At 35.6% G+C, this 24,667-nt stretch overlaps 1 long non-coding RNA gene across 1 annotated transcript; it reads right to left on the reverse strand.

Moving 5' to 3' along the window:
- Positions 1-2,921: 2,921 nt before the first annotated feature.
- LOC122301942 lies at positions 2,922-3,878 on the reverse strand. The gene is made up of 2 exons (XR_006240229.1): positions 3,561-3,878; positions 2,922-3,463 (listed from the first exon to the last, which is right to left on the reverse strand). It is a non-coding gene; the product is annotated as an uncharacterized LOC122301942 (long non-coding RNA).
- Between the last annotated feature and the right edge of the window lie 20,789 nt (positions 3,879-24,667).

Here is a 24,667-nt window from a genome sequence, read left to right on the forward strand (position 1 = left end):
CAAGTCACCGAGTTTCGTCGTGCCGCCTTTTGTGTAGTACTGTTTTCCAAGAGTTTCATGCTCCTCGCTCTGACAAAATTAGAATTATGTTCTACAACAACTGCCTTAATCGAGATCTTATACAATGCACATCATACCAATCCAACACTGCATCGTGTCAAAAGTTATTCGATCAAAAACATGGATTGGTCCAATTTATTTCAAACAGTTTCCCAATCATTATTTCTTATTTCCCGCTTTATATTGTATTTGTTTATGGTATATGAAAGGTTAAGCTTATGGAAAGATCCTAGATTTTGTTGTTTATTTTATGTTTTTCTACTCAGTAGCCCTACACTATACATCTGCTATCTTAATACTCTCGGAAAAATTTATTTATCTTCGTATTCAACATTTCTTGATGCAACATTAAATAATAGGTCCACAAGTTAAACATAGTAAATAACATCTAATTATTTAATGCCATGTCATATGGGATGATGAGAATATGATAATAAATGGGATGATGAGTAGCATTATTCTAATACTACATTTATGTATGGGCCAGACTTTTTCCTTAATAAGTTGACCTAATGTAGAATCAAAATTCGAATTTAAGAATATGCGTAAAATCATCAATTATTTCAAAAGTTTAAACTATTCTTTTAACAATTTAGTGGAATCTCTCCCTATCGTGTGTACTATTTTTTTTACTTAATGTAGTTGTTATAAATCTTGCATCTCTCTCCTACTCCGCTTTAATTGGCAATAAAAAACACAAACAAATATTGAGAGAGTGCATTTGAACTGGAGCAGCTGGCTAGCTGCACTCGGCCCTCGATCTCAAGCGCGTGGAGGTTTTCTAGGATAGCGATGCTGCATTTCCAGAATTTAAAATAATAAAAATAGAGGCTTGATGCCATACCGCATAAGGTGGGGGAGGCAGCATTCTTACCTTTCCTAACCTCCCTAATATCATGGCATGCTCTTACTTATGACATACCACCTCTCTTACATCACTAATATAATAATCCTGAAAAGATTTCACACGAATTGATCCCTATCAAGCATTGACTTACTTTTAGATATTGCCACCATTTTATATATAATTGCCAATTGGGAATTGCATGGCAACTAACATTCTTTACTTTAATGCAACACCTTTAAAGACTATTTTTTTTTATTTATTTATCCAAATTATGTAGCTGGTGATTCCGCTGCCAGCACAAGTAGACTCCCGCACGCCAACACCTTCATCGAGAGACATACATCCCAGACTTCAAATTCTTTGGAGAAAAGTAACACAATTTTGAGAAATTCACCGTGCATGATCCTCACGTGCCACCCACATCTGTGTGTGATCTTCACGCACCACCCCTTCCGATAGCTCTTCTTTCCACAGGTGTCAGATTACTGGACTCGTCATCACCAGATTTTTCAAATTTGACTTTTGTGACTGAAAAGAAACAAGTGTGTTACCTTCACGCGCTATTACGGATTTTGAAGTCTACTGGAATTGGTCTAAATTGTAATTTATCTTTTTCTTTTGCATCTATTTTACTGTTTTTATTTTTTGTTTCCTTATTATAAATTAAAATAAAAAAAATTTTATCTCTGGAAATCTTGTCTATAGAGCTTGAGTCCACTTCTTCTATGAAGGGTGTGATTGAATCTCTGTTTAGGCAGAGAGTTTTGTCATTTGGGTGTTTGTGAGTATCAACAATAATAAATATCAGATCAGTCATAAAAATAAATAGTGTACTAGTAGAGCTCTAAATGTATTATTTTACTTTATAATATCATATTTGATATGGAGACATTCTAAAATATATCTAATAGATATAAGTTTTTTAATAAATAAATAATGATAGTTTTCCTTAAAAAGAAAAAAAGCTGCTAGCATAAGTGCTGAAGACTTCAGAGTTAAAAAAAAAAAAATATGAAAATGGATAATTATACAACCTTTTATCCCCAAACTGTTATTAACTTTTCAATTTGCACAAGGATTTTTCTTTTCAAAAAATTTTGATTTAAATCCTAAATTACCAATATATATTTTTGTCCCTTTAAGATTGCATGAAGGAAAATGCTATTTGTACATGTAATTTTTACTTACACAACAATACATGTTGACGTGTCAGTTATTGATATATTAAAGATTATAAAATATGAATTTAAAAAGAAAACTGATAAAATGAATTTTTTATAAATAGAATTATAAGTACGTGTAACACTACTTTAGTAACAAATAACTTATTTTTTATTTGATTTAGCGTTCGGATCAATATCATAATGGAAGATGAAAAATGAAACACGTAGAGTACAGCTTGATATAGAGTTTAATAGAAGTTAGTACCTTATCGATGCATTTTGAAAGATAGATTATTGTTTCGTGATTGAAGAGTATAATTTATCTGAAGATAAAATTGACAAAAAAATAAAATTAAAAAAAGCACCATCAAAGATATGTATCTCTCTGATGCATTGTTATGACAAAAAGAAAAAATTTAGTCACTTTTATGTATTTTATTGATGTGTTTAACTATATCACATTTTTAATATAAAATAATTATTTTGACTAACCATGTTAATGGAATATATAGAGAATATATGAAAGTTGACAAGACTTGTGAGAAAATAGCTTTGCAGGTACCGACACGACCGTAATACAACTTGTTTGCAACCGTATGATCCAAATTACTGTGCTTAATTGCCAATAAAGATTAGATTGACCCAAACCGATCGAGCTAGTAGGCAGTCTGGTCCGAACGGTGTTTCGTCAACTAAGGTCGGACTAGATCGAATACAATTGGTACGAAGTGTGGTTCGGCGACGTTGCTTTCTTCAGTGAAGATCAAATTGCCCGAAAGAAGTCAGTACAGAGTGGGGTCCGAACAGCAATTCTTCTTCAACGAAGGTCAGCTAGATTGTCTATACAACGATTGTAAAGGGTCTGTGTTCTTACCAAATTTGATAGTTTTAATACAAAATAGGATCGATGGAGAGTATGATAACATTCATGTAGTGTAGAACTCGTTATCATGACTTTGTAATCGATTAATCTAAAATAAAAGAAAAAGTAATTCCAACAAACAAACCGACTGTGGAAAAGATGCTCAATCAGTAGGTAACAGCGCGCTTGATCTTGCATCAAACTGAGTCATCTGGTACTGGACGAACGGGCTGACTCACCATTGGAATCTTGTCCACCTCAGATAAGCTACATGCATCGGAAACAAAGATGGAGAACCAGACAAAGAGTGGCGTAACAAGCAGAATGAGACCAAAGGGCACCATCCAGAGTTGACTGTTTGTGGGGTGGTATTCATACTCCCACCATCCCAGAGTTAAACCCCCCATCACTAACACCATTAACGACCATATATAAACTATTCTTTTCTTCAGTACTCTGTCCTGCTCGTCCCTGAAACTTCCATCTCTCTCTTCCTTTAACGACCCCATCAAACTACAACCAAAACGACTTCTGGGAAGATTTTCAAGTTAGAAAACGAAAGAAAAAACAGTACTCGTAGTACTATCGGTTTGTGTTCCCCTAAAAAAGAACAGAGAAAATAACATACCTGAGGGGGTTTTGTTACTGGTTTATGCTGGTGAGAATTAGAAGATCGAAGAAGAACTAGAGGCCGTTTGAAACTATAGATATATAATTAGATGGGTGCTGCAACTGCTGGTGATCACGCAGCGAGAATATGGGAGAAGAAGAGGGACGGATAGCCGGAGATAATTTGGTGTGTGGCGAGGGAGGCTAAAAGGCAAGGTGAGACCCATGAGTGATGCTTTGGATTTTGCAATACATACAAGTTAAATTCAATTGAGGGTAGCATGAGACGTGCCTTTTGATCAAAGTTGTTACATGTTAAATATTACATACATATTGAGGTAGGAGATCAAGACAATTACGTCTCATGTTTTGAAACCAGGTACATACGTAGGGATCGAAAACGAGCTATCTGGGGTAGATTCTGTTTGTTTTGATCTAACATTGATCAGGTGCTATCTCGTGGCTCTTTTGAAGAATTGCTTGCTTGTTTTAAGTAAACTAGTGGCTTGATTACAACACGTCTGCCTGTAAACAGCAAAAATTAAACTACTTGTGATTAAATTACAAGGATTGGAAAGAAACTAGTGGGATAGATAGATACTTGTTTTAAATTATTGTATACAGTTGCTAACAAAGGGGTAATAGTAAACATTCCCTTTTAATTGTTTTTTCGGAAAAATTCTTAATAATTGTAATATATATGGGACGTCCCTGTCGGTTATGTCGAATTCCAAATTGGTCTTTGCATTGAAAGTTGACATATGATCATCCAATGAAAAAGCATCGTATAAGAAATTTTGGCATATGCCCGTTGGGAGTGCGTCTTAGTACAATTTATTATTATTATTATTATTATTATTATTATTATTATTATTATTTATTTTTAACATATTTAAATATTTTTAAAAAATAAAAAATACCAATGCATTAAAAGTACATCCTTTTTTTGTTTTTTTTGAAAACCAGAACCTCCAACATTTCATTTATGAAACATCAGCATTATAGGATTTATCAGAAGCTATACTACTGCCAATAAAACCTGGCATATCCTCTATCCAAACATTTTTTTCTACCAAATTCAAAGCTTTTTTGGCTAACAAATGTGCCACGGTATTGCACTCCCTGTAAGCAAATTGTATATGCCAATCAGCAATCCTATTGAAATAAAACTTTACATCTTCAATCACAGACCCGAAAGTAGACATGTCCTCCTCATCCCTTTGAACTGCCCTTCAAAGGTTGCATTGTGGCATATAATTAAGCTCAGCACATAACTCCAAAGCCATCCTTAAAGCATAAACTTCGGCCATCACAGGACTCTCAACATGCCTAATTTGATCACAAACAGCAACCAAGCCTTCTCCATCATCATCTCTGAGAATTATGCCCACTCCCATTCTACTTTCTTTATTGTTTAAAGAGGCATCCCAATTTACTTTAACCCAACCTTGAGCTGGTTTTATCCATTTTGAAACTTCCGTGGCCCCATATTGCACCTTTTTTCATTATTCTGAAGAGCTTGCACCTTCTTAAACTCCAAGAGAGTTTCAGTAGCTGTTCACATAACCATTTTTGGGCATAAGATTTTCTTTTCAAAAATAAACATATTTCTCCTCATCCACACCTTTCTAAACAGCACTGCCATCAAATCCAGCTCATCCTGGTTCAGCTTCTGCATAAGCCTCTCCCATAGCATTAGGAAGTTAGACTCAGTTTTGTTCCATTTTTGTACCCTACTACCCTTTTCAGTCCATATGTCATTTGCAGTTGGGCATTCCCATAGCACGTGCATAGTAGTTTCTACCTCCCTACTGCAGAAAGAGCAAGTGTTCTCACCTACCACCTTCCTTTTTAACAGATTATCTTTTGTAGGCAGTAAGTTGTTTCCAGCCTTCCATAGAAAGATTTTTATTGCATTCGGGACTGTGAGGTCCCATATATTTCTCCACCTTTCATCCATTTGTACCTCCCTTGAGCATTCACCATCTCTGCTTCTGAATATCTCTTTCTGCAAGAAGTATGCACTGCTGACAGTAAACTCTCCATTTTTAGAGGGACCCCATATCATTTTATCTTGTGCAAAACCTTTGCTCAGAGGTATACTCAGAATTTGATCTGCTTCATTTTTTATAAAGATGGCTCTAATTCTTTCTTCATTCCACTCCCCTTTTTGCTTGTCAATCAGCTCTTCTACTTTAGCATCTACCTGCAAAACAGAAACTGGTGACTGTATAGAGAAGGATGAAGGATTTGGTAACCACTTTGAACCCCATATTTTTATTTTGCTACCATCCCGCACTCTCCACCTTATTCCTTCTTTCACAAGGGCTCTATCATTCCAAATATTTATCCAAATTAACGAGGGTTTTTGAGCCCAAACTAGCATCTAGGAAGCTTGAATACTTGTAGTACTTATCTTTGAAAATCCCTGCTGCTAAGGAATTTGGGCTTTTGATAAATCTCCACCCTTGCTTAGCAAGTAGGGCCATATTGAAAATCTCCAGGTCTCTAAAGCCTAAGCCTCCTTTTCCTTTCTTCTCCCCCAACTTTCCCCATTTTCTCCAATGAATACATTTTCCTTATTACTGTTTACCCCACCAGAATCTTGAATACAACATATTAATTTCGTGACACAGCTTCTTTGAGAGTTTAAAAACTGACATAGTGTATGTAGGAATAGCCTGTAATACTGCTTTGATCATGATTTCTTTCCCAGCTTGGGACAAGAAATTGTTCTTCGAGTTTGTGATTTTTTTCCATATCCTCTCCTTCAAAATTCTAAAAGTATTAAAACTTGACCTGCCAACCATAGTAGGGAGGCCAAGATACTTTTCATAATTACCACAAACTAGTGAATTTCCAGCCTCCTTGATCCTCCATAATTAAAAGTACATCCTTAATAACTAAGTAAAGAATTTTTTTTAAAAAAATTTAAATACACGAATGATCAAAATAAAAGAAAAATTTAAGGGGCAAATTAGCCTTTTTTTTTTTCCTTTTAATAAATTGTGAATGAAAAATACTGATGTGATCTATACTAATTTGTCAAGTCTTGAGACTAATAAAGTGATTACACTTGTCAAAGATTCAAATCCAGATTTAAAAAAAGAAAAAAAAAACCCATTAACATGCTACGTCAACCAAAAGTTTAAAACATAAGAAAATACAATAAAGCCTGTGTAAATCACCAGAAATTCGATGTAGGCCCATGTGGTCTTCACAGTTCACACACCAACGCACTAGCGATCCGATGTGGCCATCTTACAATTTTAATCTTTTAAGCAAGCCAAACCCCTTTATTGGCATTGGGAACCAAGTACGTCGGTGACACTAGCTGCGCTTGCTAGCAACATCCGAGCAATAAATTAAGAAATGCATTTTCCTCGCCTATTCATTTCCATCTCTCTCTCTCTCTCTCTCTCTCTCTCTCTCTATGTAAATCCCACCGGCGCCATATAAACGTAGCTAGAGCCATTTACAATATGCCACCCAAAAGTCGCTGCTTGAGTAGAAATATTGCTGGAGCCTGTCTACTACTCATCTCCATCGATCTCCTCTATCTCTCTATACCTTGCAATTCTCCAGCCCTCGAAATCAGTCTCTAAGGCCTCGTTTGGTGATATGCAGTGCAAACTTCTGAGTGCCTAGTGTTTCATTTGCAGAACTTGATTAAAAATATGTAAGTTCCCACCTTGACATGCATATAAGCTTTCAATGATTTCTGGAGCACCACTCCTGCATATTGTATGAATATAAGCCCCCATACAGACCCAGGCCATTAACATGTACCTAAAATCAATCACTGGTATATACAACAAACTCATCAGCAAATATTAGAGCACTCACAATAGGTTTTGTAATACCCATTATTATGTAAAATTTAAAGAAAAATTGTCTAAAACTAGCATCCAACGGATACTCCATTTTATTTCTATTTTACATTTGTGTACAATGTTACCGCTAGATGTAGAAGCAACTGTACACAAATGTAAACATATTTTTATTTATTTTTATCTCTTCTTGTACTTTTTCTCTAAAATTAATTTCTCTTATTGTACTTTTTCTCTCATGAAATATTAAAAGGTATAATATTAAAATGATATGAAGAAAAAATAGATAAGTTGATGTATGATGTATTGTAAAAGTCAGTATGTAAAATAAAAAAAGTGAGATATGATGATGTATTTTAAAAGATAGGATGAAAAATCTACTTAGTCTCTAAATTAGCTATAATGCTTTAGTACACTTCCAAAACAATTATTCATTTGGCAATGAAAGAGAATGACATTGAAAAGAGAATCTTGCACCTTTTCAAGACACCCTTGAGAATATCAAAGTCAGCATGCAGAAGTAGGCATTAGTGAAGCCTACTCCAGCCATTTTTTCATGGAAAATGTTGGGATCTCGCCGGAGCTTAACGCTCCCCCTTGTTTTTTAGTAATTAAGAAATTATTATTTAATAATATTATAATTTTTTTATTTTTAAAAATATTTAAAAATGTAAAAAAATGATGTAAAAAAAAAAAAAAAAAACCTAGCAAGAGCCCCCAGCAGTAGGTGTAATAGTCCCCTCTCTCCATCACCATGCATTCTTGGACTTACAAGCAAAGTCTAGTAACATGCGGCTCAGAAACCTAAACAATTATCAAGACAAGCCATCTTTTTATAGGCAATTGAAAATTTTATTGATAGAAAACAACAGGTCAGTTTAAGAACACTAATTTTCCCAACATGTAATAATCTTAACAAACATAAACAAATTAAAACACAGGTGTGCCACAAATCCATACCGAGCCTAGTGAAATGATACGAGAAACTAGTCTTTCTATATATATATATATCTCACAATTTCCTTTATCTTCCACATCCTCTTGGTAACCAAATGTAGGATTATCAAATTAATGAGTATAGAACAAAACAAATTCCACACCCCAAAGCGAAATAAGATGTACACAAATTTTTTCTATCTAAATGAATAAATTTTCCTTCATTAAGTATGGAAAAGAAGAAAGGAAGAAAAGAGGTCGATATCTCAAGACTAGCATTGACCCAGGCGAGATTGAGAGTGAAGTGGACAACAATGAGCACAGGATCTTCCTTGGAAGTTGGACCACAATCGTCATTGTTCGAGCAATCTGCAGTGGTAGAGTTATATCAGAATTGAGGGTTTTGGCGAGAGAGACCAAAACTGGGGGTTGGGAGTTTTCTGACCATGTAACACACCTGATCGTTGGTGTTTGGGTTAATAGAAAATGTGAGAGAAAGTGCAAGAAAATGGGGTCGAATTTGAGGATGACCTTGCCTCCAAGAGAAGAAGAGAGAAATTGGAAATTAGATTGTATTAAGATTCTGGATAACCATACATGTCCCTCCTTCCACTACATATACTGTTACTCTACTCACTCACTCACTAATGGGCTAGAGGCCATCGTAACAAGATTGCAAAATAAGGACAATTCAACAATCTTACAATCCTAATTGGGCCATGGCCCAACTCAAAGCTTAACTTGAAAATAGAAGAAATGGCCGCAAGCCAATACAACCAATAGAACGGAGCCCACCAAGCCCCAATGACTTCGGTCCATCACTGTGCATGTATAGAACTGTGACAAACCCTTCCCCTTCAAAGTACCTTGCCCACAAGGTGCATGTATTCTTCCAAAGTAGACCTTAAGAAACCATTGAACTTTTGGAATTGTAGGGCTTTCGCCAATCAGTACACTTCCATCAATTTGGTTCTTATCTAATTTGGCATCTTCCCTAGCCTTTGTGACATGTTCCATGGTATTTCTATAATCAATTTGCTCACCTCCGAGAAGAGTGTTGCCATTTGGGGCAAAAGCCTTAAAAACACCATTTTCAACTATCAAGACATTGACATCAAAAGTCCCACCAACAGAGTAAAAAAAACAAAGACTTTTCTTATCCCAGCAGCCAAACCATGTTTCACAACAACTCCATCATTAAGGAGTGCTCACATACCATCATAGGCCCCATCTTCCACCGTATAGTCATGAATAACAGGAATAGGCAGGACCCCAACAATAATTTTGTATCTCCAGAAAAAAAGCATTAATGTACTTCAACTATTTGTCTAGCTCAAGTGTCTCCATAGCAATGAAATATACTATGCCATGAATAAGTACTTTAGAGGCTATATCAAGTGTCAGCTTTACAGGAATAGCCAAAGTTACCAAAAGACCTTGAGAGAGCTCTTGGAGCCATCAGTTGAAGCACCAACACCAACGAACGAGAACTTCCTTGAATTTGTTGGAGGTATAACATGATTATATAAATTGACACTACCTCCAACAAAAGTGTGTGAAAATGAACTAACATTGGGTTCCGAACCCACCATATATTTGCAACCTCTAGTGTCCCCTCCACATATCTTGTCACTAACTAGTTTTTGATACTACAAATAGATAAGGTTAGATTTTAACCAATGCAACTGGGCAGTGTCATTATCTTTTAAAAATTGAGTTTGCAACTCATCACCGTGCCAAAATGTAAACAAGAACTCATAAGATGCTTATCAATAAAGGTCCACTAATGCTAATCCACAACTACCACAACTACCATTGAAGAGAAGTTTGAGGGATTCAAAACCTCTGCCAGACCTAGACCTTGCTCATTCAACAAAAAAATGTTTTGCCTAATTACCCTATAACTAGTATTTTCCACAAACTCAAGCAAGGTGCAATTTTCTATGTGAAAATTTAAAATTTGAACCTTAATTTTCAATGGTTGAATCTTACCCTCACTTGATGAAACATTGTCATTAGTTGAGATAGACAAAAGGTGGAAGCTGATAGGGTACTGTTTCTGTTCAGTCCACCACTTGGGAAGATTATTTCCCAAATTAAGGTTCGTTCCAATTTTATCATTATCCACTTTAGAGCTATTTTGAAACATGGCTTGCTTCCTAATAAAGCTAATTTTAAGGAATCCTCTTTTATTGTAGATTTCAAAGTTACTTTTGGTGCAATATGAGAAAAATTGTAACTTCTAAAATCATACCATTCAGGGTGAATTTTGGAGACTCTGTGCTACAAATGCATTGCAAATGAAATAAGTTTGTTAGAAAAAGGTACTCACCCAAAACTTCTTATGTCGTTATTCTCTTTGCTAAGTCCTTTGCACAGTTAGAGATACTAGGCCATGGGTTAGATGGGAAGTTAAGATCACCACGTAGGACATCGACACCACATAGTGAAGTTTCATTGTCCCCAACCTTATATTTAAGTAGATATCCAACATCAATTGAACCATTAATGGTACTAGTAATCACCTAACCCACCATGGCACTAATAACATCATCATGGGTATCCTCACTTTCTTTATTTTTCCCTGTGCCATCAATTGCAAGCATCATGGATTTATTCTTCCCCAGCACCTGATTTTTATTCTTCTGCGAACGACCATGCTTCTGTCCATGAAAACCACACACCCCTAAGTGACATTTCATTCAGCAACCGAGGTGTAAGGTAAAGCACTAAGAGATCCTTGGCATCAAGGAGAAGGCTCATGACAACATTAGATTCTCCATATAAATACCTTGGGAAACCGGAATTAAACAAAGGCATGCCTGTAGGTGCAAAGATCTTCTAGTCATATTCTTTAAGTTGTTGGTCAATGACTTTAAATACCTCAACAGACGATCTCCCAATCAGATGCTGGGTTCCAGGACTTTTTGAATCGACACCACGTCTTGATCTGTCCACCACCATCTTGATGATGGGCTCCAAGAATGTCTGTAGAAATGAAAAAAATGGCTTGATATCTCTCTGTTGGATCTACGTGATGCTCAGGATGATGCTTGATCTGGTTCTTGAGCTATGCAAAGATGATTTGCAAGTTGTTGGTTATGGAGATCACCGATTGGAAATGGATTTCTCGATAGTTACTGCTACTACTACCAGATAGAAAGACCTTGGCGTCGGCATAGTAAATGCAGTGAGACAATTTGAGGGCATGGTCGTCGAGCAAGATGAGGACTTAGCAAGCCGATAGGTATCGCTGCTTTCAAGTCCACCTGGCATAGAGAACTCCACGTGCTAGGGGGCTGTTGGTGATTAAAAAGGCAGAGGCAGGGAGGAAACAAACGAGAGAAGAAATGTGACCGAGTTTGGTTCTTAGATTTTGGATTCAAAGTAACAGATAAAAAAAGAGAAGTTAGAGAAGAAGAAATGTGAGGGTGAGAAGTGGAGACCACCAGGGTCAAACTTCCATCTGGTGCTAAGAGAATCGTTCCCAGTGGCTAAACTGATACGCTTTCTCTTCCTAAGTCGAGTCTTTGTTCGCATTTGTTTCTTGAGAAAGAAAAATTTTGATTGCCCTTAAAGTTGAGCCAAAGCTAGCTGAGAAGAAGAAATCCACAGTGGCAGAGAAAAAAATCGGGATATAAGAGAGACATCCTTTGTCGAAAAGGAAATAGGACAAGCAGTCCACCGCTACTTTTCCCCCTTTTTCTTCCACTTTCGTTGCGTGTTCTTCTTCTTCTTGCAAAGCACAAATTTTTTGCTCTAGATGGCTAAATTTTTCTTCAAAATCCTTCCTGCCATCAATTACATATTGATGGAAAATTTTGATATTTTCTTGAATTCGTTCCATTGAATCTTTCATATTGTTGAGGGATATAAGAATTTCTTCCATGAGAGAACAGAGACCGGTGCCTCTTTGATACCATTTTGTAACACACATAATAGCTAGTGTTTGGGGGAATAGACAATGTGAAAGAAAGTGTAAGAAAATGGGGTCAAATTCGAGGATGACCTTGCCTCCAAGAGAAGAAGAGAGAATTGGAAATTAGATTGTATTAAGATTCTGGATAACCATACATGTCCCTCCTTCCACTACATATACTGTTACTCTACTCACTCACTCACTCACTCATTCACTCACTTACTAATGGGCTAGAGGCCATCGTAACAAGATTGCAAAATAAGGACAACTCAACAACTCTAACAATCCTAATTGGGCCATGGTCCGACTAAAGCTTAACTTGAGAATAGAAGAAATGACCACAAGCCAACACAACCAATAGAACTGAGCCCACCAAACCCTAATGACTTCGGTCCATCACTGTGCATGTACAGAACTATGATAGACCACATGGTCATGATTCTAGATGTGTAGACCTGTTGTAATGTAAAGATTGATAGAGAAATATCTCACTTCCAGGGTGAAAATACCTCCAAGAAAGTAGAATGAAGATAAACGGAAGAAACAAGAAATTTCTATTAGTTTTGGATGATTCCTTTACAGCCTCCCAGGCTTAATACATATAGGGTAACCCTCACCTCAACTATCCCTCAAATGGGATGGACTAAAAAAAAATAGTAAACAACAAAATGTAATGAAAAGTATTTTAAGAGCTCATAGTCCATTAACTGGCTACAATTACAGTCCAAATAAACAACAAGAATATAGCATGTAATTGAAATAATAAAATAGCAAGTAGTGGCCCATGGCCCATGTTCAATATAAACTAAACTAGGTCTTGTACTTCTTTTTTGAAATGTGACAAGATGCTTAAAGACTAGAAAATAAAAGAAGAAGAAGAAGAAGAAGAAGAAGAAGAAGAAGAAGAAGAAGAAGAAGAAGAAGACTTACGTAGAGATAGATCGAAATATATATTACATGAGTAGAGAACTGAGGTAGATCGAAGAAAAAGGTGTTGAGTAGAAAAATGGGAGACAAAGAGGGAATGAATGGATGAATGAAACAATTACGGTTTCAAAATCGTATTTATAAGTCGTTAATTGTGACAGCTATTATTTGCTTCAAAATGTCTAATTTATCACTATTTTGGCAATTGTTTTGCGACAAAGTGAAAATGGATGAAGATTTCTTTTTCTGCAGCAATATTTTTCTTGCCATAGATGAAGATTTCTCTTTTTACGATAATATTTTTCTCGCCACCAAAAAAAAAAAAAAAATGTTAGAATTGCCTAATTCTTGCCATAGTTTTCTTGCTACATATTTTTTGCCCCTGAAAGTATACAATTAGCGACAAATTTTGAATGGCTTAAAGTTTCCAATTTTGTTGTAGTAAAAGTTTGAGTTAATGAGAAAATGTGAATTTTATAATTTATATTTTGACTTAACAAATGCATCCTTAAGGCTTGCCTTGATAACACCAATTAACAAAATCCTTGTACAATACCCAATATAAGGGGATTTTTCCCTCGGCCCATGGGATTTCTTAGGGCAACCCCTTGGGGGGGACCCATTAGGAGAAAGGAGCAAAAAGAGAGAGGGGAGAGTCATTAGAAGACAAAAGATTAAGAGAAGGGGAGGGGATAAGAAGGGACTCAGGAGGCAACAATGTTAGGAGAGAAAAATGGGCGATTTGACGTAAAGTAAAAGAAGTGACTTAAAGTAAAAGGGTGTAGGAGATAAAAAGGAGGGAGGCCTATAGATTAAGGACTTTCTTTTGGACTTTCTGGACAATTTGGGCAACGCCTAGATTTTATGGGAGAGACTTCATCTTCTTCAACCTGACCATGAAAGACTCCAACGACGAGAGAAAAACCAGAAGGAAGAACTCTATTGTATAGTGAGGATGAGAGATTATGGGAGACTGTAAACAAGTTCATTATAATGGAACCTCTACTCCCCAAACTCCCATGGACGTATGCCTAGTGCCAAACCACGTAAAATATTTATGATCTCCATTATTTTATCTTCATTTAAATCTGTTCATCATCATGGATGTATGCATCTACACTGTATAGTCACATCAAACCACTGCCGGGGGCCCATTATTGAAGACTCGAGTCCTGGAACTTGGCCCAAGCACGTACAAAACAAGGCGTTAACAATGGCACTGTTGTAGGATCTATTTTTAAAAGTCCTTACAGACCTTCTGTGTACTTTGTATGCTTGCGACAACTCGTTCTGTGCAACTCAAAAGTCAAGAAGGAGATTTTTTTAGTGTACACCATCGAAGATTTTCTGGCACGCTAACTTTTCTCCGAAGGAGCAAATGAAACTTTCCCAGATAAGTGTTCTCAAACTTCACTTTTTATTTTATAAAAAATGTTGCATTACAGAAAGGGATTGTGGGGGCTTTTCCTCGGCCAGGCAATGAAGTGTGCATACACTTGAGTGCTTTTCATGCCGGCAGAATGTAGGGACTAGGGACTATGCCTGTGGCACTGTGCACTTAGGTGCATAGTGCCCGTGCATGTGAAGGTTGTGCATGGCACGAACGGTGCCATGCATAGCCCCTCTATGGGTGCACATCAACATGCACCTGAGAAGCCTCATGGCGGTCCTCTAGTGGCCACCACATGGATCGCGGCCACTGCCTGGTCCACTTGCATTCTCTGTCTTCGTTGGGGTTACCTGTGGCCACCACAATGGGCCCGTAGCCTCCAGAGGCCCCACGACATAGTGCAGCAGCGGCGTGAATAAAGTGCTGTGGCTCTCCCATGACACAGTGGAGTAGCAACATTGGTAGCTATTGTCTGGCATGCTGGTGTTGTCTGGCATGCTGGTGTAGTCTGTCCACACCGGCAAGGTCCTAGACCACTCCCAGCCACAGTGGCCTAGCCATGGGAAAGACGGCCACTAATCCGTAGGTGATGGAGTGAGCTCACAATCACTCCTCATCGCCCTCCCCTACTTGGCTGCTTCTCCTCGGCCAACCTTCAAATCAAGCTTTTCACCTTGTCCCAAGCTTTTCACCTCGTCCCTGGGTAAAGCTCTCCATGACCAATGTTTCTCCTCACCATGATCAAGCAGCAAAGCTCTCCTCAAACAGACTCTTGGCGGTAAAGCTTCTTCTCGAACAGGCTCTCCACGGAAAAAGTCCTCCTCGGCCATGCATGATGGCATGTTGGCCGACCACTCCTCTGCCAACAGCTTCGTGGGCAACAAACTCTACAAAAAAAGGGCCATTTGCCAGCATTTATATTACTAGCGTTAATATAAATGCACATAAAAATAGTGATTTACTAACAAATAGCTTTTGCACCCATAATTATTGGCGCATACGCCTATACACTTGTGATTAAATATACATTTGTCGGCGTTTGCATAAACATTGAGAAATTAGAGATGATTTAGCAACATTTATATTACTGACAGTTATAGATATCCCAGAACAATAGTATTTTATTGACGTTTCATTTCAATGCCAGTAATTGAGAGGCACTTATAGATATGTCAAAAAATAGTAATTTATCGACGTTTCGTTTTCACACTGATAATTAAATATACCTTTATCGGCGTTTACATAAACGTCAAAAAAGTAAAGAGGATTTTGTGGCATTTATATTACTGCCATTTATACAAATGCTGGAAAATAGTCATTTATTGATGTTTTGTTTTTGAAAATGTAATTAAATATAGATTTATTGACATAAAAAAAAATCTCATTTCCCCATGTTTTTCTCAAATTTAAGAACTATAGCCTATTCCCACTTAATCCAAAACAAAAAAATAATTGTTCCCAAAAGCCTAATAAGGGTGAGGTTGGGGAAGAATTGTAAGGCTAATATGACATAATTGATGTATGTCAGAAGTTAGATTTGTATTGAAAATATTAATCTTCTTGTATTTTAAATTGATTGCAATTTTTTCCTATTGTCAAAGTGACATCAATAACCCAATAAGAAGTTAGAAAGAAAATAAAAATGAAAAAGCCCATTATCCTATTTTTGGGATTTTCTTAATCATTTTCTCATGTTCTACAAACTTTTTATCATGAGTATTTTTTATCAGGGTCGGTCAAATATACTTTATGTGGTCAGTCAGCTATAAAGAGATTACATAAAAGTAATTTCACAAATTGATGTGCCTTTATGTGATTTATCAAATATACTTTATAATAAAAATAACTTTACAATCTAACAAGTCACATCAATCTACATCAGTTTGTAAGATTATTTTTATTTGATAGTTTTTTGTGATTAAAGTATTTTCTTTTTTATTAAAATAAAACATTCTAATAATATTATATCTTTTTTATTTTTCACAAATAAAACAATAAATGTGTGAAATATACATTAAAAAAAGTGTAAATGCCGCATATTTTAGTTTTAAAGTTGGCGGCAACTACACATGCTAATTTTCATTAGCTATTTTCATGTTGGCGCCCAACAAAATCTAAATTCTATTTTCAAATGATCATTCTCTGACACTTCAAATATTCATTTACCACGTACGTATTGAAGGAATCACGATTATTTCTTCCTCCTCTTCTTGGTTTTACTCCTTTCTCTTTGCTTTTGATATATATATATATATATATATATATATGACATGGCCTTTTATATGCATCATTGTGGGAATGGTTAGGCTTTTGGGAGTGGAAGATGTACTTGGAGAGGAGGTGCGAGGTCGGAGTCTCGAATCTAGCGGCAAGCTCTCCCTGTTCACTGACCTCCTTTGTGACCCTATTTTCCATGTTCGCAATCGATCTCCTACTTTCCTCATGCTGGTAAATACCATATATGTTGTAACTTTTCCTTTTTCTGTAACTCCATCCTCCTCCCTTTCACACCATTCCCAATATCTCAACTTTTTCAATAGAAACAAAGGAAACTAAATAAACATCTAATGTCAGGTTTCAGCTTGTTGCTTTGTGAAACAAAAACTCAGTAATTCTGATATCATGTCTCTCCCTCTTTGTATGTGTTTGACCCAAGTGGTTGAGATGGGCGAACAGAAAGAGATAGTTGGCACGATTAGAGATGGCATTAAGATTGCTACTTGCAGTAGATAAAAAAAAAAAAAAGAAAGAAAAATCAAAAGAAGAAAAAAGAAAAAAAAAACCTCTACAAGAATGCCAAAACCAGCACCAGCAACAGCGAACTCATCAAACTCATTGACATATATTGTTGTAGATTTTTTATTTTGAACTTTTAACAAATTAGAATATATTTATGATTGTGGTATACTAGTTCAGTTTCTAGAAGATAGATGTCAGTGAAATAAAATTGTTTCTGTTCATAGGTTTAACGCCCGTCCTTGTGGTAGTCTTTTAGAAAATGATTTTATGCAAAGAGATAGAAATTACTGTTCGTTTTGAAATTTCTTTTCCTTCCATACTATGATGCGAAAGATTATATGTTTATAAATAAAACGTGTTTCTTAATTTAAAAGGTTACAACGAAAAATAGTAAATTTTATAATTAAAGTCTCTCATACAAAATTTTATGCCTAGGCTTATGTGCTTTTCTTTTTGGGCCGCGTCCATCCTAACATGTCATGCTCATCTTGTCCCCTGGGAGGGTATATATAAAAACTAAAATGAGTCGATGATTCGTAAGCATTATTTCATATAGTTAAAATATAATAACATAGGTTTTCAATCATGCATTCATCATTCCATACATACCATACATAAACATTCATTTCATTTTAAAACTTGCGAGATGGGATATTTTTCTTTAAAAAGGGTTTTCTTCTCGTAAACAATTTCTCATGCCTTGCTGCCTTTATTTTTTAAATAGTCTTAGCATACATACATTCTTTTTTATCACTTTCATTGGCCGTAGCACATTGTTGCACTCTGTATGCGAGGGTTAACAGTCTTTTGGACCTCAATTCTGCTCAAGGCCACGGGTTAGGAATCTATTCCATTAGAGTGCAACACTGGCTGCACTATCAGTACTACTTACCCAGCATTGCAATCTGTCCATTCATTCTTTTGGTACCCATTCATTCATTCATATGGTTGTTACGTATTTTCATACATTAAAGCATTTAGTCCTTCTATTCATTCATTCCTTTCTTTCAGTTTTTTGCATTCATTCTTTTTAGTCCATTCAATTCTTAAGCATCATTTAAAAGCACAGGCTTAAACCTCGACATTTAAAAGTAGTTTTTGAAATCATGACATAAGCATTGTTGAAAACATCAGTCCATGACATACTTAAACATAATCTTTCATAAGGGCATTTTAAAACCTTAGTTCATAGGGACATTTTAACACATTTTCTTCGTGTCATTTAAAACATCGCTTAAAGCATGAGGCCTTAGCCTCACATTTCATTTCATGAAAATACATACAGTACTTACCATGTATAGCATCCATTCACATGCATACACTTAATACTTTGGGTACATAAAAATGGGCTACCAAGGAGGGTCATTACATACTTATACTTGAAAAATTATACTTAGCATTCTTTCGTAAAACATGTTTCGTGTCATTTCATAAAGCATTGTAAAGGAAAAGCATTTCATTTTTCATTTTCATTTATTTAGAAAACTCTGAAAGAGTATGAACGTAATACTTACCTCGACTCCATGTTATAATCATTTCATGCAGTCCATTCATGTGCATGTCAGATGACAACTTACATGCATACACAATCTCAATGTCATTCTCTATCTAGTACATCAGCAACTATACTGGAAATAGAACTACACTTCGCTTGGAACATTCTCCATCTATCCCTGTGTTCTTATGTACCATTTATTATGCTAAAACCTTTGGGATCCATTTACCGTCGCTACCTCCGTTTTGTATGTCTTCCTTATCATGTTTCCTCTTTATAGGACCCACTTGGTCACATTTTTCAAATCCAACATTCTACTTCGAGGTCTTATCCTTTAAAGTGAACCTTTGTGATTCACCTTAGGTTAAGAAACTAAGATCTTTGTCTTACTCTCCTATTAACCACATTCCGATGCATGACTCAGACCAACTAAGTCACACATCCCAATCCTAGAAAACTTACCCATTACTACTTTTATGTATCCTAGCCTATATTCAATCCTCATTTCCATCCATAAATACCACATGACTTTAAGCCAACTCTAAGGCTTAAATATTGAGTAACCATGCTTAGAACAGATTACCCATTATATATGGTAAATCTGTCTGCTACACATGTCTCACCAGACGCACATGTACCCTTACCCTTTATTACCTAAGATCAACTTATAGCCCGTTGAACGCCTGCCTGTATAAACAAGCTCCATAATCCGATACCTACTTCTACTCAAACTCAATTAGCAGGACCTTCCTACTTCCCAGCCCTTTACAAGTTCATCCCAACACTTACACAACAAGACCCATTTATTCTACTCCTTAGTCTCATCATGTAGCTCGAGACTAAACTCAAACTACATCATGACACCCGTCACTACAATAGGATTACACCACAACTATTTCGGGACACTATTCCACAGTTTCCAATGCCACACAATACGCTTTACGCTTCTCAACTACGCCATCCCAACCTTAGTGACATGCCACCCGGTGCATCACAACACTGCATAGAGTACACTTCACATGAACTCTTTTCCATCCACACTGCGCCTTGCATCACTATGACGCATGCCACACGGTGCATCGCCGCACTACATGAAGTACACTCCACGTGTACTCCCTTTACAACACTGCACTGCATTACAACTATGGCACACACCTCACACCCATACTTCATAGCACAGTCCTCAACACTACATAGCACACTACACAATTAAGCCCAACATTTCACTACACAACAAACTCCACAATATTAATGGCACAGTCCCCAACCTATCAACTAACATTTAATATAAATAACGAGGGATAGAAGGTTATACCATCGACAGAATAACCTACAAATTGCTCACTGTTCGTCACAGTCAAAGGCGTTGGAAGAGTCGTATGTGGTGGTTAAACCATGTACAGTGGCTGTTTGGGGTATTAGAGGTGGCTATATGTAACAGCCCGCTAGAAATTTAATTGTGAAATTTCTATTAACTTTAAGAACCTCGTGAAAACCCCATAAGTTTTCACGAATCCATTAATCATATAGGTTTTTGTCTAATTACATAGTTAGTGTTATTATTTACTATGGTATCAGAAGTGTGTTTTTGATTATTGGAGATAGTTAGAAGTGTCAAAATGTATTATGGTTTGTGCCATTAGACTCGGAGGGTTATTTAAAGTCTTATGGCGCAATAACATTTTTTCATATTTTCGGTCAAAACGTCTGTTTAAAACTGTAGATATTATTGGATAAAAAGAAATATCTTGAGGTAATTTTCATGAATATTATTGGGTAAAAATATTTTGAGTTGATTTTTATAGATATTATTAGATAAAATATTATGAGATAATCTTTTATAGATATTTTGGGTAGGAGAAAACTACACTCAACTCTCAACTCCAGCCTCATTTCTTCCATATCTCATCCATAATTATCTCCAGCCACCTCTCCCCACGAAATTATCTAATTACACCTTCCAATAAAAGATTATCAAACACTCTCTCTCAGACAGCTTTTAGGAGGTCTTTTGCACGCCCATTTCGAAGCTGTTGTAAGTGTTTTATCATAAAGTCTCCTTCATATAAGTTGTTCCTTTTTGAGTCTAGTTTACATGGATATCTTATTTGCCCCATTTGAAGATCATTTGGTCAGTCAAATATTGTATAAACTATAGAAAGGTCATTCTGGGAGATAAACTGGAGAATATGTTATAGTTTGGAGTTTTTGACCAAGCTAATGGATAGATATTGGTCCGAAATTTTTATGGAGTATTGTTAACATGTATATGTGACTATTGGTTGAGGATTTTTGCATGATTAAAGGTTTTGATGAAAAATTTACTTAGATTTAGAAACTTAGAAACTGGAAGAAGAAAAACAGTTTCTGTTTTGAGAAAGTTTAACTCTTTGGTGGTCTAAACCTATTCTAATGACTTTAATAATTTTATTGGAGGATCCTAAGTATCTTATATACATTTTATATTATTATTTTGAAGATATTTGATGTTAGTTTCAAAGATATGAAATTTTATGCAAAGAGATATTCAAACAAGCCAAAGTGTGGATATTCTTGGCTAAATTTATGTTTTGGTTAATTTCTAACCATGTGATCTTGAATTAGAAGCTTATATATGTTTTAGGACATCTTTTTAAACCATGTGATGGTTTGGTTTGAAGATCATATATTTATAAGTCATAGATCAAGATATTTATCAAAACTAGTTGAGGAAAAAGTTTCTGTTTTTGGATTAAGTGTAAAACCAAAAACTCCAAATGTTATTTTGTGATTTTGGTGACTTTGGTTTGATGATTTAAAGCATGGTTGATGTTAGGATGATATTATGAATATGTTAGAAGTAAGATTTGATTTTTTGAAACTCTTGGAGATGTTTTGATTTAATGTCAAAACTTGTGATTCAAGTGCTTGGATCTTTTTACAAAAAAGTTTGGTGTTAATTATTAGCTTTTTCTAAATGGATGTTTTAAGTATGATTTTGAACTTAGGATTGGAAGATGTTTGTTGCAAAATTTTGGTTTAAGCATGAGTTTTGAAATTTAAAGGAATTGCAACAAAAATCAATGGAAATGGCCTATGGATGTTTCGGCCATAATGTGTTCTTCATAGTTATGTTTTGTTTTAAATTTTTCTGAGTTGATATTTAAGTTTAGGACAAAATTTACATGATGAATGTAAATTTTAGAAACTTTTAGAGTTAGTATGCAAAATCCTTAAGTTATGGGTAAAACGGTCATTTTCCCACATGTAGAGAGTAAAATGAAAATTTTACTCTTTAAGTTAGTATTTTCCATATTTCAAATTATTAGTGATTTAGTTCTAACTTTTAGAATCACTAATTACAGTTCCTCGTGATCGCACTTGAAGTTTTATAAGAAACGCGGAGATCGAGGTAAGTTAGCTTTTAACTTACTAGCAGTCTACTGTGTATGTGTGCTAAGTAAAAGAACTACAGTGTATGTATGTATGTTATCATATGTGTCATGCCATGTCAAGTTATCATGTAATTGTCTATTATACAGAATTTATTCTGTCATTAATTTTTATCTGTTACATAATATATTCTGTTATGTATTACTGTACATTACAAGTACGTCATGCTAAGTATGTCATCTATTACATGTAAGTCAAGTCATGTAATATTCACTGTTGCAAGTATGTCATATTAAATATGTTGTCTATTATATGTTATGTCATGTTACGAAATGTTTCTATCTCAAGTTGGTCATGTATTCTAAGTTATGTTCAAGTCACGTTATGTTACGTCAGGACTTCAGTCATTTCGTATTTAAGTCACATTTCATCTTGAGTACATTATGATGCGTAGAATACATGGGGCCACAACAACTGTGGAGTATGTATTTTTAAATGTTAAGTCAAGTTATGTAGAATACATGGGGCCACAACAACTGTGGAGTATGTATTTAACTACAAATGTGATGCGTAAAATACATGGGGCCACAACAACTGTGGAGTATGTATTTTTCATGTTAAATCAAGTTTGTGTAGAATACATGGGGCCACAACAATTGTGGAGTATGTATTTTTAAATGTTAAGTCAAGTTGTGTAGAATACATGGGGCCACAACAACTGTGGAGTATGTATTTAACTACAAATGTGATGCGTAAAATACATGGGGCCACAACAACTGTGGAGTATGTATTTTTCATGTTAAGTCAAGTTTGTGTAGAATACATGGGGCCACAACAACTGTGGAGTATGTATTTTTAATGTTAAGTCAAGTTTGTGAAGAATACATGGGGCCACACCAACTGTGGAGTATGTATTTACACGTAGAATACATGGGGCCACAACAACTGTGGAGTATGTATTTTTCATGTTAATTCAAGTTTCAGAGCAAGTTCATGCTAAGTCAAGTTCACTTCATGATTCAATTTAAGCTATGTCAATTATGCTATGTTGTACACTAAGTTATGCTTTAATTACTTATGAATTTGATTATGCATTTATGCTTTTACTGTCATCCATGCATCATTAGTCTGTATGGAAGTTTTTTGTTAACTTGCTGAGATTTGTAATCAAATCTCACTGTGGTAGTCCCAACTACCATTCCCCCCGAATGGTAGATCTTGTTACAGGACCTGAAGGAAGATCAGGAGCTGACCAACTAGGTACAGTCGACTGAACGACGGTGCGTCGTTAAGGTTAATATAGTAGTTAAATTACTACTTGTACGATGGAGTTGCATCTCCAGTATTTTTAGATCATAACTATTTTGGAATAGTTCTGTGATCTTAGTTATTCAATGTATCTTTATATATGAAGTATGTTTTAAGTATTTGGGATATTTTAATTTGGTGCATAGTATTGCTAAAGAAAAAAATTATCCGCTGCGAATATTGCATAATGTTAGATGCATGTTAGGATTATTGCATCTTATATGTCATGAACGGGGGCAGGTAACCTTGTGTTGCATGTCTCGACGCTTCAAATGTCCGTCCAATCCCAAACGGAATTTGGGGGCGTCACAGGGTGGTATCAGAGCAATACGTCTCTGGGCAGTAAATCCACATGTCCTTAGGAAATGCACCAAACATTAGGCTTGAAATTTTAGTCGTCAGTAGGCTTGAATTTCTTAAGGTACGAAGGGTAGTATGTGGTTTTAATATATATGCTCGTGTGTTTCAAGAAGGGACACATGACTCGTGATAGAATACCTCGGAATCCTAAGGGAGATAACAATCAAGAGGATCAGAATTTTCCCGATGGATGAAGAATTAGTTGAGGTAAACATAGTTAACGTTGATCTGATTGCAATTGATGGTAGTATTGCATTATTGTTATTTTGGAGTAGGTCAAGTCATTGGAGTTGGTAAATTGTACATTGTTTGATTCAAACGAGTCATTGTTTCTATTAATTGTGGTGCTTGAGAATTCAGCTTGGAAGTTAAATTGTTACCCTAGTGGTAAGAGTAACAATTTTCATTAGAAGTATTATTGTTCATACCAATGTAGATATAGAATACATTTTAGTAATATTAGAAAGGATATGTAGGATTGATGAATGGTATTCCACATATTTGGAGAATTATTTTGATTCTAAAAATACGATAGAAATTGTGTTTGGAAGAGTAATTTGATTAGGAGAAGCTTTAGCCTTAGTAGGATTCATTTATGATAATAGTATTACCACACCGCCAGTAAATGATTTCTGGCAAAGCACTATCTTTATGGATACATAGATCGATCTTCTTTTGAAGACTATTATATGGAGAGTAAAATATTGGTCTTGAGGATTTATGTGAACATTAGGAATAAATTATTTAGAGTTAGAATAATTGATAACTTATGATGGATAGAAGAGTTATGACAATCATAAGAGAGAAAGTTTCAAGTTTAAGTTATTAACTGGTCAGTTATCAAAGTACC

This window comes from Carya illinoinensis, chromosome 1, assembly GCF_018687715.1.
Source record: "Carya illinoinensis cultivar Pawnee chromosome 1, C.illinoinensisPawnee_v1, whole genome shotgun sequence".
Classification (NCBI taxonomy): domain Eukaryota; kingdom Viridiplantae; phylum Streptophyta; class Magnoliopsida; order Fagales; family Juglandaceae; genus Carya; species Carya illinoinensis.